The 13,266-nt window shown below is 35.3% G+C and overlaps 1 pseudogene; it reads right to left on the bottom strand.

The window, feature by feature from the left end:
- Nucleotides 1-570: 570 nt before the first annotated feature.
- LOC142523109 (protein trichome birefringence-like 11) lies at nucleotides 571-3,979 on the bottom strand (annotated as a pseudogene).
- Nucleotides 3,980-13,266: the final 9,287 nt, after the last annotated feature.

The raw sequence follows: 13,266 nt of genomic DNA on the forward strand, positions 1-13,266 counted from the left end.
AAGAACACTCTTCCTGCAACCCCACTAAAATCTTTTCTCTCTCAAAACTTCTTTTCTCTCAAAAGCACATTCTCTCTCCAACTCTCTGAAAAGTCTCTGGAATCACACAAATCTTCTCTCCCCTCTCCACCCTTGTACGTTTTGTGAAGCTCACTTATTTATATTACTAGGCTTGACCTAGAAAAAAAGTCCTAGAAAATATAGAAATAATATTTTCATTAGTCATAAAACACTTTCAAATAAGGATAAAATATCTTGGAGATAAAAATCATATTAAAAACGAATCATATGATATCTATAGATAAATCAATCAGGATCTTATCATCTAGAAATAAATCAAGCAAAAGATTATAATCTAGAAATAAATCAAATAAAATCTTTTAGTCTAAAAAGACAAAATATTAAATTGATATTATCAATTTAACAAAATAATATAGGAATAAAATATTCCTTTCATATATATATATAAACGAATCTTTTTTATATATCTTGTGTCTCAACAATGAATATGCAACAAGATCGAGTAAGATATATATATTACTGAATAATTTGCACTAGTCCTCATTCATATGTAACTGAATAAATCAGCTGCATATAGCCCTTTTCTATGCACAATATTCAATCAAAAATACTGTCAAGAGTACAACTTTCTTTGTAAATCATATTTACAAGTAAAAAGAAAAAAGGGAAAAACGAGGGGGGAAAAAACAAAAACAGAAGTGTATTCTAGGTATCAAATTCATGTGAATCAGAGTATCCATCCAAATACAAATATTTCAATTCACCTGGCATCAATGATTCACAATAAGAACATGCCTGCAAAATCAATGGCACGCCCTCCCTAGTTCGTATTTGTACATATGCAAGAGTCATTTGCAACCGTAGCATCAGTCAAAACATCCTCGAACACTACTTCATGTACCTAAGTCGAGGTAGAATGATTCTTTTTAGACTATGTTTCTTTACGACTATGTCACGTGTGGTACTACTATGTCACGTGTGGTCTACGAGATATCTCTCGCTTAAGAAAGGTAGCGTAGACGAGCTCGTTCCACGAATCAGGTATGCCAGGCAGGCACCAATGACTACAATCTTGGCGGCGGATAGGAGCCTGCTCAGTGACGAGGCCTAAATAATATACGGAAGAGTGACCGTCTTTCCTCTTGAGAAGTCATACCAGTCACATTTAATAAACTGATATTCCCCCTTTTTTGATGTTCTGATAAAACCTCGACGACATTCCTGAACTCGGTATACGACTCAGATGCCATGGGTGGTATAGTCAAGTCCGGTAACATCTCCAAGTGACACGTACCACCATTATTCCAGTCACCTCCTCTGATCAGCCAAAAGAGGAATTAGAAAGAGATTTTATGATGCTACTGTATCAGGCAGGAAAGGACCCGAGGCCCGAGGGAGAGCGAAAAAGGGTTCAACTTAAAGTATTCTTTAATTATTATGAGCAACTGTTCTCGAAACATAAGTGCTGCTCCATATGAAAAATACATGGTCCACTACAGGATGCATGACTAATGAAAGAAGTGGTCAGTAAAAGAATTTGTGGATGACGTATCGGGGATACCTGAAATGTACGGGAGCATAGGTTCGGAAGATGACTTGAGTCTTTGACAAATTTACATCCCGACTTATCCAGTCCACCACTGTCTTGATTGACCTTCGTAAGGCATTCTCAATGCTCATCTCCATCTTGATCTCAGCCCCTTCTTGAAAGTAACATCCCCTGTCATGCAAGTAAGATTTGGATTCACAAGTAAAACCAAATCCAAGCCAAATAATACACAAATTTAAATCATATCGCAGATGAAACAGCAACCCAAATAATATGTTTTGGTTGCTGTGCCACACAAATCAATGAGCAATGATGAATCCTCGCCTAAATAACAGTCTCAACTGAACAGACACAGCTCTATGAAACATTTCAGATCCAAAATTCTACCCCTATATAGTAGTGATCAAAATTACATCTTTCAAACCTACAGCAGCCAGCCAAATCATTATGCGCCGCTTGTTGTGCGGCTAAAACACATGAAAATTACTACTGAAATAAAACATAAATAACAACAATGTAAGAGTCAAAGGTTACCCTTTAATTGTCTTCTCATAATTCCACCAATGCCCTGTGTTGAAAACAAGTAAATCGGCATCCTTCCACCGCCCAGAGCTCCAATCCATTTGATCCAGCTTCAATGCCATTTTCACCTTTGCAGGAGCTCCAGCAGGCGCACGGCCCTGTACCACTAGAAACGGTGCTCTGTAGTACTCAACCGTGCAGTTAAAATCCTTGAACTTGAAAATTAAAAATCCAGTATGCTTAGTGATCGGGTTCCCATTCACTTCATAGATTGAAGACTTATTCTGAATAGCAGAAGAAAGCATACAAAGAAGGGACTCCCATTGGTTTCTTCCAATAGAATCTCCCACAAAAACAAGGCGTTTGTCTCGCAGTTTTTCCAACATAATTTCCGCATTAAATCTGTGCAACAAAAGAAAATAACATAAGAGAAATGCCATCACATCTTCGCGTATAGGAACTTACTAAAGAACAAACATGATACATCTGTATTGTGCAATAATCTTCGGCTACATAAAGCCATTATATTCATGACCTGGATACATAACACTTTTCCGAGACAACTTTCAAAACAATCTCAACAATTTTAGACAGCCAAAGGCTGAAAGAGTGATAATAATTCCATAAAACATGTAGGTCAGACTCAACAAGATTCAAATTGTTGTTCGCAAATCTTGAAACCAAACCAAATGGATATTCTCTAAGACGGAAAAACCTGATAGGAACTCCAGCTTTCAGCACCTTCATTCTGATGTATTTCTGTCACAATTGCGAACATTTATGGCCAAATCATAAAAAAAAGACCTGTATCTATCCACTACCAATATGGAAACCTCCACCATTGAAAATTCATGAAATTTCTCTTTCATTACCACAGTTTCATTGTTCGACTACGCATCAAAAAACAGTTATTAGCAAGAAAATCAACTTTGAGTGATATATGCTAATCATTTATCCCAATAGAAAGAAAATCATTTTGCAGGGGATAATTTCTAGATAAATACTATTGTTCCACGAGTAAATATAAACCAGATATCAAATACACATTCCGAAGTCGTATCAATCTTGAAATAGTAACACATGACCATTCAAGTGCTAAATTTACTCGCAACATAAAAAGGCTTCTAATTTCAACTTATCTAGTAAGTAATGAACCATGACATATACAAGGAAAAATACTTACAACCTACTCAAACAGTTTAATTTAACCTGGGTAAATTGCAATTCTTTGGCTGCCACCGCCACTTTGTATAGAAATCATCACGCCTACCATTCTCAGAACACCTAAAACCAGGATCCAAAAACATGCAATCTTGAGATTTATAAAGCGGATAGCTCTCATCCCACACCCAATTCCCTTCAAATAAATCACACTCTCCATCAGCAACTTCAAGAAACCCAACTTTTGCTGAAAAATCACCGGGCTTAAACCAAGACCCAAACAATCCCTTCCCATATAAACTACTTACAAATCTGATATCCAACAGAAAGATGCAAAAGATTAAGCAGAGACAGAACAAGAAACAGCCAAAAGCACCAGGTTTAGGCTCCCGAGCCTTGAAGAACTTAAATTTCTTGACAAAATCTAAGCCAGTCATTTTGTAATGGCCATCGTTAGATGCTTCTTTGTCCTCGCTCATCTTCTTGTTTACATAAAAAAGATTCTAACTTTCCAGTTGAAAGTTGAAACCCACTTCGGATTCATCAAAAATTACAAAGGGGCAGCGAGTTTTGGAAACAAGACGAGGATAAAATTCAAGAAAGGGGATGAATGGATGACACTGGACCACTTGAGTACGAAACCACTCAATTTCACATCAAGAACAGCACACTCGAGACAACAGTTTACGTGTTTTATATATATATATATATTTGAAGATCAGTTGTTTACTTGTTAAGAGATAGATTTGGGATTAAAAAGAATAAAAACTGGTGGAGAAATGGGAGAGAGGTAGAAGATGATGAGGTGGTGGTGGGGGCCCATAAGCCTTGAGGACAGACATTCAATGCAGAAACTGAGAAAACCGTTCGCATAATGGTAATTAACTACCCCTAAACACAGCATGATTTTTTAAAAATCTATTATTTTAATCAATAATTTGGCGACTCATTCAAGAATCGAGGCAATATACGTTATTCTTCCACAATTATATGATATAATATCAGTTTCTACGGTTTGCTTCTTGACTCTTGATTTGACGGGTACAAATTTTGAAATTCAAAATCTCGAGAATTGCATAAAGAGCATCCGAGAAACCATTTGTTGCTGGCTTATCAAGGATAAATTTTTTACCCCCTCTAATGTGACTGGTGCGATTCATTCAATGAGAGATAATATGGAAAAAACATTGATATGAGATTTCTGTATACATAAATTCAAGTCGTGTGAATTATGTACATCAATATCTTTCGTACATTTTATTTGAAGTAAGTTTTTATGAGACGATCTCACAAATTATATACAAGTCGTTTCAAGAACAAATAAGTTTTTCGACAATTATTATGTAAAAAAAATTTATATTTAAAGATTAATATGTTTTGACTTTCATTATTATATTTATTTCTAAAAATATCAAAAACGTACACCCTTAGGCTGTTTTTTTACAAATTATACTTAGAAAACACTTTTAAAAAAATATTTTTGATGAATATTTTTATAAAAAATCTTATTCGAACACATATTTAATTTTTTTTTCCTTTATAAAATACTAAAAATGTCTTTAAAATACTTGTGCAAACGGAATCAAATATTTTTAGGGATGTAATCGAGTCGAGCTGAACTCTTGAATGTTTGAGCTTGGTTCGTTTATAATCGAACCGAGCTCGAGCTTTATTTAACGAATATATGCATGGCTCACGAACTTATTCAAGCCTTTATCGAGCCTAAACAAGCTTAATAAATATGAATTATACATTTAAATTTTCATTAAATTAATTAAAAAGTAAATTATATATTTAAAGAAAAATATATTATTCTTATTAAAATTTGTAAATTTATTATAATAAATAAATTTAATAGATTTTTATATATATTTCATAAATAATATGCAAAATCAATAAATCAAATATCAAAACTATTATTTTTTCATCTAAAAGATTACTCATGAACTTACCAACGAACATGTTCACGAGCTAACGAGCCGAATACTATAAAGCTTGAGTTTGGTTTGTTTATCTTAACGAGCCTCATTAAACGAGCTCAAACGAGCTTTTATCGAATCGAGCTTCGAATAGCTCACAAACGATTTGGTTCGTTTATATCACTGTATATTTTCTAGATAGTCATGGAAGGAAAGTTACAGATTTAAATGACCCGATATGTATCCTTTTATCGACTCCTAACTGATATAGCTGGAAGATTCAATGAAATCCATTCATGATTTTGGCCAATATCTAGTAGGACATCTAAGCTTGCTACCTTATCTTTAGAGTATTTTATTTTATTCCATGCATCTAATAATGAAGATTGAAGGCAAGTGTCGCACCATAATGAATGTTAAACTTGACTTTGTTCTGAGTGAATTAATAACATTGCAAAATTTTGTGTAAGAAGATCTCACAGATCGTGTGTTGTGAGATATATCTCTTTTTTTAGGATCATTCATAAAAAAAGTATTATTTTTTTCTAAGAGTATTACTTTTTATTGTGAATATCGGTAAGGTTGACCTGTCTTACAGATAAAGATTTGTGAGACCGTCTCACAAGAGACATACTCTAATAATATATACACATACTATTTAATCAATTTTCGAAGTTAAACAATTTAATTGTCTAAAAACCATATTCATATCATTTATAAAAATTATGTATCTTGTAAGACAGTCTCATAAGTTTATATTATAAGATAGGTCAACTCAATCTATACCTATCATAATTGACTCGTGAGATAGTTTCACGTAAATTATTGTAATTTATAAAAAAAAAACCATTTAAAAACGAATCTTTATAATTTTCAAGTTAATTCTTTGCAGGCTTTTTCTTTTCAAATAATGATGTTTAGAATGACATATTATATTGTTATATACTTATAAATTTGTTCATTAATTTTATGTTAGTTTTTCACTTAAATTCCATGAGTGCTCCGGTTTTATATTTAAAGCTCAATTATGTGCACACGAGGCATTAAAAATTTAAGAAAAATTTCATTTTGTAAGTCCAAAGTTTAATATGTGATCTTTGTCTTTGTAGTCGATCCTTTTCAGTTCCGAAATAAAGAATATAAACATTTGGATATTCATGTTATTTTGCTTTCAATTGATAATTTCGTATGGTTAAAAATGTATAATAACGCTAGGAAAGATTGACACCCGCACGGCTGGTGAATATCGGCGGAGACCGTCCAAATCTTCAATTGATTTCAACGGGGCCCAAATTCACATTGAAAAACATAGGAAGCCACGAGAAAATAGCTTATTTGCCCATTCTATTGACACCTAATTCAGATCATAAAATTCAAGAACTTTATCCGTAGTGTTGGTCCCACGTACGGAATTTGAGATAATAAAATCCTGAAAATAAAGAATAAACTGGACACCGAGATTTACGTGGAAAACCCCTAAAAATTATTAGGGTAAAAATCACGGGCAAGATGAAAAGAATTCCACTGTAATATTTTGTGGTGTACAACTCACTCACTGTGTTTCCAAAGAGAACACACACTCTCCTAATACAGTAGAACAAAACACCTCACAAATATTATAGAACTAAGCACTCAAATGCTTATAAGATGAGAGAAACTCGAAGAAATGATGATTTCAAAATGAAGGGGGGAGCTCTATTTATAAAGCCCCTTATCCGTGTGAAGACGCGTATAATACGCGTCTTCCGTCTCCTCACGTAATTCCCGTGAAATTTCCTGCAGCCAACCACGTTTTTTTTTCCGCTGCAATTATTTGACTATTCCTTCATTCAATGCATTTGCACTTATTGCATGTCTGCCACATGCATTTGCCAACATTTCTCCCACTTGGATATTTAATTGAGAATCAAACACATCTCCACACATCCTTTCAATCTTGCCATTCCCTGCTGCTTACGTTTCTGCTAGGCCACTTGAAGATCTACACCACTCAAACTTATCAATGTTCACTGGCTTGGTCAGAAAATCAGCTATGTTATCTTTTGTATGGATCTTCTGCATATCCACACTTCCTTCTTCTACTACTTCCCGCACAAAGTGAAATTGGACTTCAATGTGTTTCGTCCTGGAATGAAAGGCTGGATTCCTTGCGATGTGCAAGGCACTCTGAGTGTCACAAAACAAATGAACACTCTCTTGTTTGTGCCCGATCTCCTCCAATAACCTTTTAGTCCATATTGCCTCCTTGCAACCTTGAGTAGCTGCCATGTATTCTGCCTCTGTTGTAGATAACGCCACAACTGTCTGCAGTTTTGAAACCCAGCTTACTGCTCCCCCTGCAAGTGTAAACACATAACCAGTAGTAGATTTCCTCTTATCAGGATCACCTGCATAATCTGAATCAACATAGCCCCTGAGTGTAAAATCCGATCCTCCATAACATAGTGCAGCATTCGAGGTACCCTTAATGTATTTAAGGATCCTCTTAACAGTGCTCCAATACTCTCGTCCAAGGTTCGCCATATACCGACTACTTGCTCCCACTGCTTGAGCAATGTCTGGTCTTGTACAGATCATGACAAACATCAAACTTCCCACTGCTGATGCATATGGTACTCGAGACATCTCCATCCTCTTTGCTTCACTGCTAGGACACATCTCGGAGGATAACTTGAAGTTAAAAGGAAGAGGGGTCGAAATTGTCTTACTATCTTGCATGTTGAAGCGTTGCAAGATTTTCTTCAAATAATTTTTCTGGGAAAGCCAAATCTTTCTGTTACTTCTATCTCGGTGAATTGCATCCCTAGAATCTTGTTTGCTGGTCCCAAGTCCTTCATATCAAATTCCCTAGCCAACTGTGCCTTCAATCCTTGGACCTGATCTTTGTTGAGGCCTGCTACCAACATGTCGTCCACATACAACAGCAAAATGATATAATCATCACCGGACCTCTTGAAATACGTACAAGGGTCTGCATTCAAGCTGTTGTATCCAAGGCTCATGATATAGGAATCAAATCTCTTGTACCAACATCTCGGCGCCTGTTTGAGACCGTACAGAGATTTGTTCAACCTGCAAACCAAGTTCTCTTTGCCTTTTTTCGCAAAACCTTCTGGCTGGAGCATATAGATTTCTTCTTCAAGATCTCCATGAAGAAATGCCGTTTTCACATCTAGCTGTTCTAGATGTAGGTCAAACACCGCACACAATGCCAGCACTACTCTTACTGTTGTAAGCCGAACCACAGGAGAAAATATCTCATTGAAGTCAATGTTTCTTTCTGAGCATACCCTTTTACCACCAATCTAGCACGATACCGCTCCACTTGGTTATTGCCATCACGCTTAATCTTATAGACCCATCTGTTAACAATGGCTTTCCTCCCTCGTGGTAGTGTAACAAGATCCCAAGTTTTATTCTTGTCTAATGCCTCCAATTCTTCTTGCATTGCTATCATCCACAAAGATAAATCCGAGCTTTGAGTAGCCTCGTGGAAACTCGATGGCTCACCATCCTCTGATAATAGACAATATGCAATGTTGCTTTCAGTGACATAATCTGAAAGCCAACCTGGATGTATACTGTCTCGAGTTGACTGCCTCGCATTAGAAATCTCATGCTCAACATGTTCTTGTTCTTCGTGCTCTGGTACTGCTTCACAAGAAACTTGACCTTCGTCCGTCTTATTTTCCACCTGAAAAATAGTAGTTTCTGAATTCGGTGTGCATTTGTCTCCCTTTACTTTATCTTCCTTGAAGATAACATCCATGCTGATGACAAGCTTGTGAACAGTAGGATCCCACAAGCGAAATATTTTTACTCCATCAGCATAACCCAAGAAGATACATTTTCTAGGATTTCGAATCCAACTTCGATCTTTCTTGCTCATTGTACAGAACGTACACCGGACTTCCAAATGTATGCAAATGATAATAATCTGTCGGCTTCCCGGTCCACATCTCCATCGGAGTCTTCAGATCAATCGCCACTGAAGGAGAACGATTGATAATATAACAAGCGGTTTTGACTGTTTACGCCCAAAATGACTTTTCTAGACCTGCAGTCCTCAACATAGCTCTTGTTCTGTCCAACAAGGTTCTGTTCATCCGCTCCGTCACTCCATTCTGTTGAGGTGTGTAAGCCGTCGTGAATTGTCTCTTGAGGCCCTCATGTTGACAATATGCATCAAATTCATCACTGTTATATTCTCCTCCATTATCAGTCCTTAGACACTTGATTTTCTTTTCAGAATCAAGTTCAACCCGCGCTTTGAAATCTTTGAAGACTTGGAAAACATCTGATTTCTTCTTGATTGGATACACCCAACATCTCCTAGAGAAATCATCAATGAACGAGACAAAGTATCTCGCTCCTCCTAGGGATACAATCGGTGCTTGCCAAACATCCGAATGAATCAGCTCCAATATGCTTTTGCTCCTGGCAGTAGAAGTGCCAAACTTTAATCTGTATTGTTTACTGGTAACACAGTGTTCACAATCGGGTAGTGACACTTTTGTAAGTCCCGGCAGCAGCTTCCGTTCTGAGAGAATTTTCAACCCTCGTTCTGACATATGTCCGAGCTTTCTATGCCATAACACTGTTAATTCTTCTCCCGAACCAATTGACGCAACAGCTAGTTCTGACTCTTTGTGTGTTTCCCCCAATAGTACATACAGATTTGCAGCAAATTTTTCCGCTTTCATAACCACAAGCGCGCCCTTCACAATTTTCATGATCCCGTTCTCGATCCGAGTTTTGCACCCGATATCATCTAATTGCCCCAAGGACAAAAGATTTTTCGTCAGTCCTTTAACATGTCGTACCTCCTGTATGGTGCGAATGGTGCCATCAGACATTTTAATTTTGACAGTACCGACTCCAGCGATTTTCAAGGCATGATCATTTCCCATGAATACAGATCCTCCTGAGACTGGTTCATAATGATCAAACCATTCTCTCCGAGACGTCATGTGCCACAGTCGCTCCTGAATCCATAATCCATGTGTCACAAAATTTGTGTCGGCCTGCAACAGTTGCTGCTTCACTGAATAATATTTCACCACTGCCTGAAGTACTGGCCACATTTCCTTGAGAGCTTTTATCGATACTCTTACACTCTTTCTTGAAGTGCCCTTTACCACCACATTTAAAGCAGTAAATATTTTTCTTCTTACTTCTTGACTTTGATCTACCTCGTCTTTGGCTCCCACTGGAGTCACGGTCCATAAATCTTCCTCTTATCACCGGTAAAGCCTCTGCCTGCTTCGAAGTTACCAACCTATCTTCCTTATTCTTGCGCCGGTTTTCTTCTCCGAGAACCGCGGTTAAGACATCGGTCGAATCTTAGAAAGCCCATAAGAATATTGTTCGTAATGTTGATGATAAGTTGATCATATGAATCTGGTAGACTTTGAAGTAGAAGCTCCGCACGTTCATTTTCCCCTATTTTATGCCCCATGAAGTGAGTTGGGCAAATAGAAGTATTTAGTGTGTTTATATGGTCGGTCATCGATGAGGATTCCGCCATCCGAAGAGTATAAAGCCTTCTCTTTAGGAAAATCATGTTGTGTAGCGACTTGACCTCGTACATCTTTGTCAGAGTATCCCAGATAACTTTGGTTGTTTTTATCTCAGAGATACTTGACAAAACTTCGTCAGCTATAGCCAAGTGTAAATTGGCAACATCATTATCATTCATCTCGTTCCACTTTCCATCATCCGCAATTTCCACCGGTCTATCTCCAATAGCCGCCAAGCAATTCACCTTTCTTAAAACTGCTTGTATCTTTATTTTCCACAACATAAAATTGCTTCCGTTGAACTTTGTTATCTCATACCTTCCCGCCATTATGTCTACAACAATTTTAGTAGACCGGACAAAATAATCCCGCCTTAAATAAAAAATCTCAAAAAATCTTTTCTGATGTGGAAGATCAGTCTAGGCTGCAACCACAGAGCATACTCAGAATTTTAAGAAATTTTAAACCAAGGCTCTGATACCACTTGTTGGTCCCACGTGCGGAATTTGAGATAATAAAACCCGAAAATAAAGAATAAACTGGACACCGAGATTTACGTAGAAAACCCCTAAAAATTATTAGGGTAAAAACCACGGGCAAGATGAAAAGAATTCCACTGTAATATTTTGTGGTGTACAACTCACTCATTGTGTTTCCAAAGAGAACACACATTCTCTTAATACAGGAGAACAAAATACCTCACAAATATTATAGAACTAAGCACTCAAATGCTTATAAGATGAGAGAAAACTCGAAGAAGGGATGATTTCAAAATGAAGGGGGAGCTCTATTTATAGAGCCCCTTGTCCGTGTAAAGACGCGTATAAAACGCGTCTTCCGTCTCCTCACGTAATTCTCGTGAAATTTCCTGCAGCCAACCACGTTTTTTTTTTCCGCTGCAATTATTTGACTATTCCTTCATTTAATGCATTTGCACTTATTGCATGTCTGGCACATGCATTTGCCAACACGTAGGGGAGACTTGTTTTTAAATCTTCAATAATATAATTAAATATGTTTTTAGTTTCTGTCCAACTAAAACTTTCTCGACAGTTTTCGAGTAATAAAAAAATTTATGCACTATATAGTCCACAATTATTTTTCGGATGAAATTACTTTGGAAATCTGGAAACATATATATGATATTGCGTAACAAATGGTTTTAGATTTAATATAAAAGATAAAATTTTGAGTATAAAATTGAAATTATTAATATCAATACTTAAACGGATTATAAATATGGAAACATATAATATTGCGTAACTGTGATATGACATACTGATAGAATATCTTATTGAAATTGGTTTCAAACGAGGTGAGGTAGAAAAAACTCTTTTTATTATAAACACATATTTAAATATTGAGATAGAAATTTGTTGAACATTTACTCTATGATTAACTTGTCATAAATTAACCAAGAATATCTGGGCCTAGTCATAAATTGAAGTCTCAGCATGTATGTGATATTGGATTTAAATCTCCTTTGTGCTGAGCATTATCTAGACAAGATAAGAAATTGCACACCCCATTGTACCCAAAAATATTCCTCGTAAATCATCAAACATATAATTCGATCTTTATGGATATGGATTGCATATGATAATCAGATAATGAACTTCAAATATCAATTAATTATTTTTTGAATTACTATATTAGATTTTAAATTCAAGTAATTTCAATTTGTTTTTAAATAATATTTCAAAACAAAGTTTTCCATTCGAATGTAACCTAAAATAGTGCAATCGCATTTTATGATACATAAATGACAATATTCTTATTAAATCCATGCGTGATAATATATTTTTTTTCTTTTTTATTTTGCCTTTTAAATTTTATAGACTCTGGACTTCTTTTATTTTTTTCTTAATTTTTTTCCTAGATTTTCAGATAATTATATAAAGTATTTATTTAATTAATAATTAAAAATATATTGTTTTTATACTTGTTAGATGAGTTAAATACAATTAATTAAAAATAAAAAGGATAATTATAAATTTGGAGCGATAATACAGATTAATTATTTTAAGATGCTATGTCTTTATAATAACATATATAATATAAATGATAAAAACTTGTGTGAGACGGTCTTACGGGTCGTATTTTGTGAGACAGAAAAAGTATTACTTTTTATGCTAAGAATAATAATTTTTATTGTGAATATCGGTAGAGTTGACTCATCTCATAGATAAAGATTCGTGAGACCGAGACCTACTCAATATCTATACTATCTATACTATTTTATTAAGTTTGAGACACCTGGAATAACCAACTTTGGTGTCATGGTCTGTTTTAATAATTATATATATTAATAAAATGTTAAAATTTTAGTGCAAGTTATATGTAGTTCAGCGGATAGAGTAATTGTTTCTTGATGTTTAGCTTATAGGTTCAATTCTCAGTCATTTTTTTTATTCTTTTATATTTTTCAATTTATTTTTTAATTTATATATCAAAATTACAGCATAGTCCCTCGCTATTTTTTATAATTATATTTTGATACTCATTTAAATATAAATCAAATGAATTATAAAAAAATATTATACAAGTACGCAATGCGTGCATCGGTGCACTAGTA

The sequence above is a fragment of the Primulina tabacum genome, chromosome 2 (genome assembly GCF_025594145.1).
Source record: "Primulina tabacum isolate GXHZ01 chromosome 2, ASM2559414v2, whole genome shotgun sequence".
NCBI classification, from domain to species: Eukaryota; Viridiplantae; Streptophyta; class Magnoliopsida; order Lamiales; family Gesneriaceae; genus Primulina; species Primulina tabacum.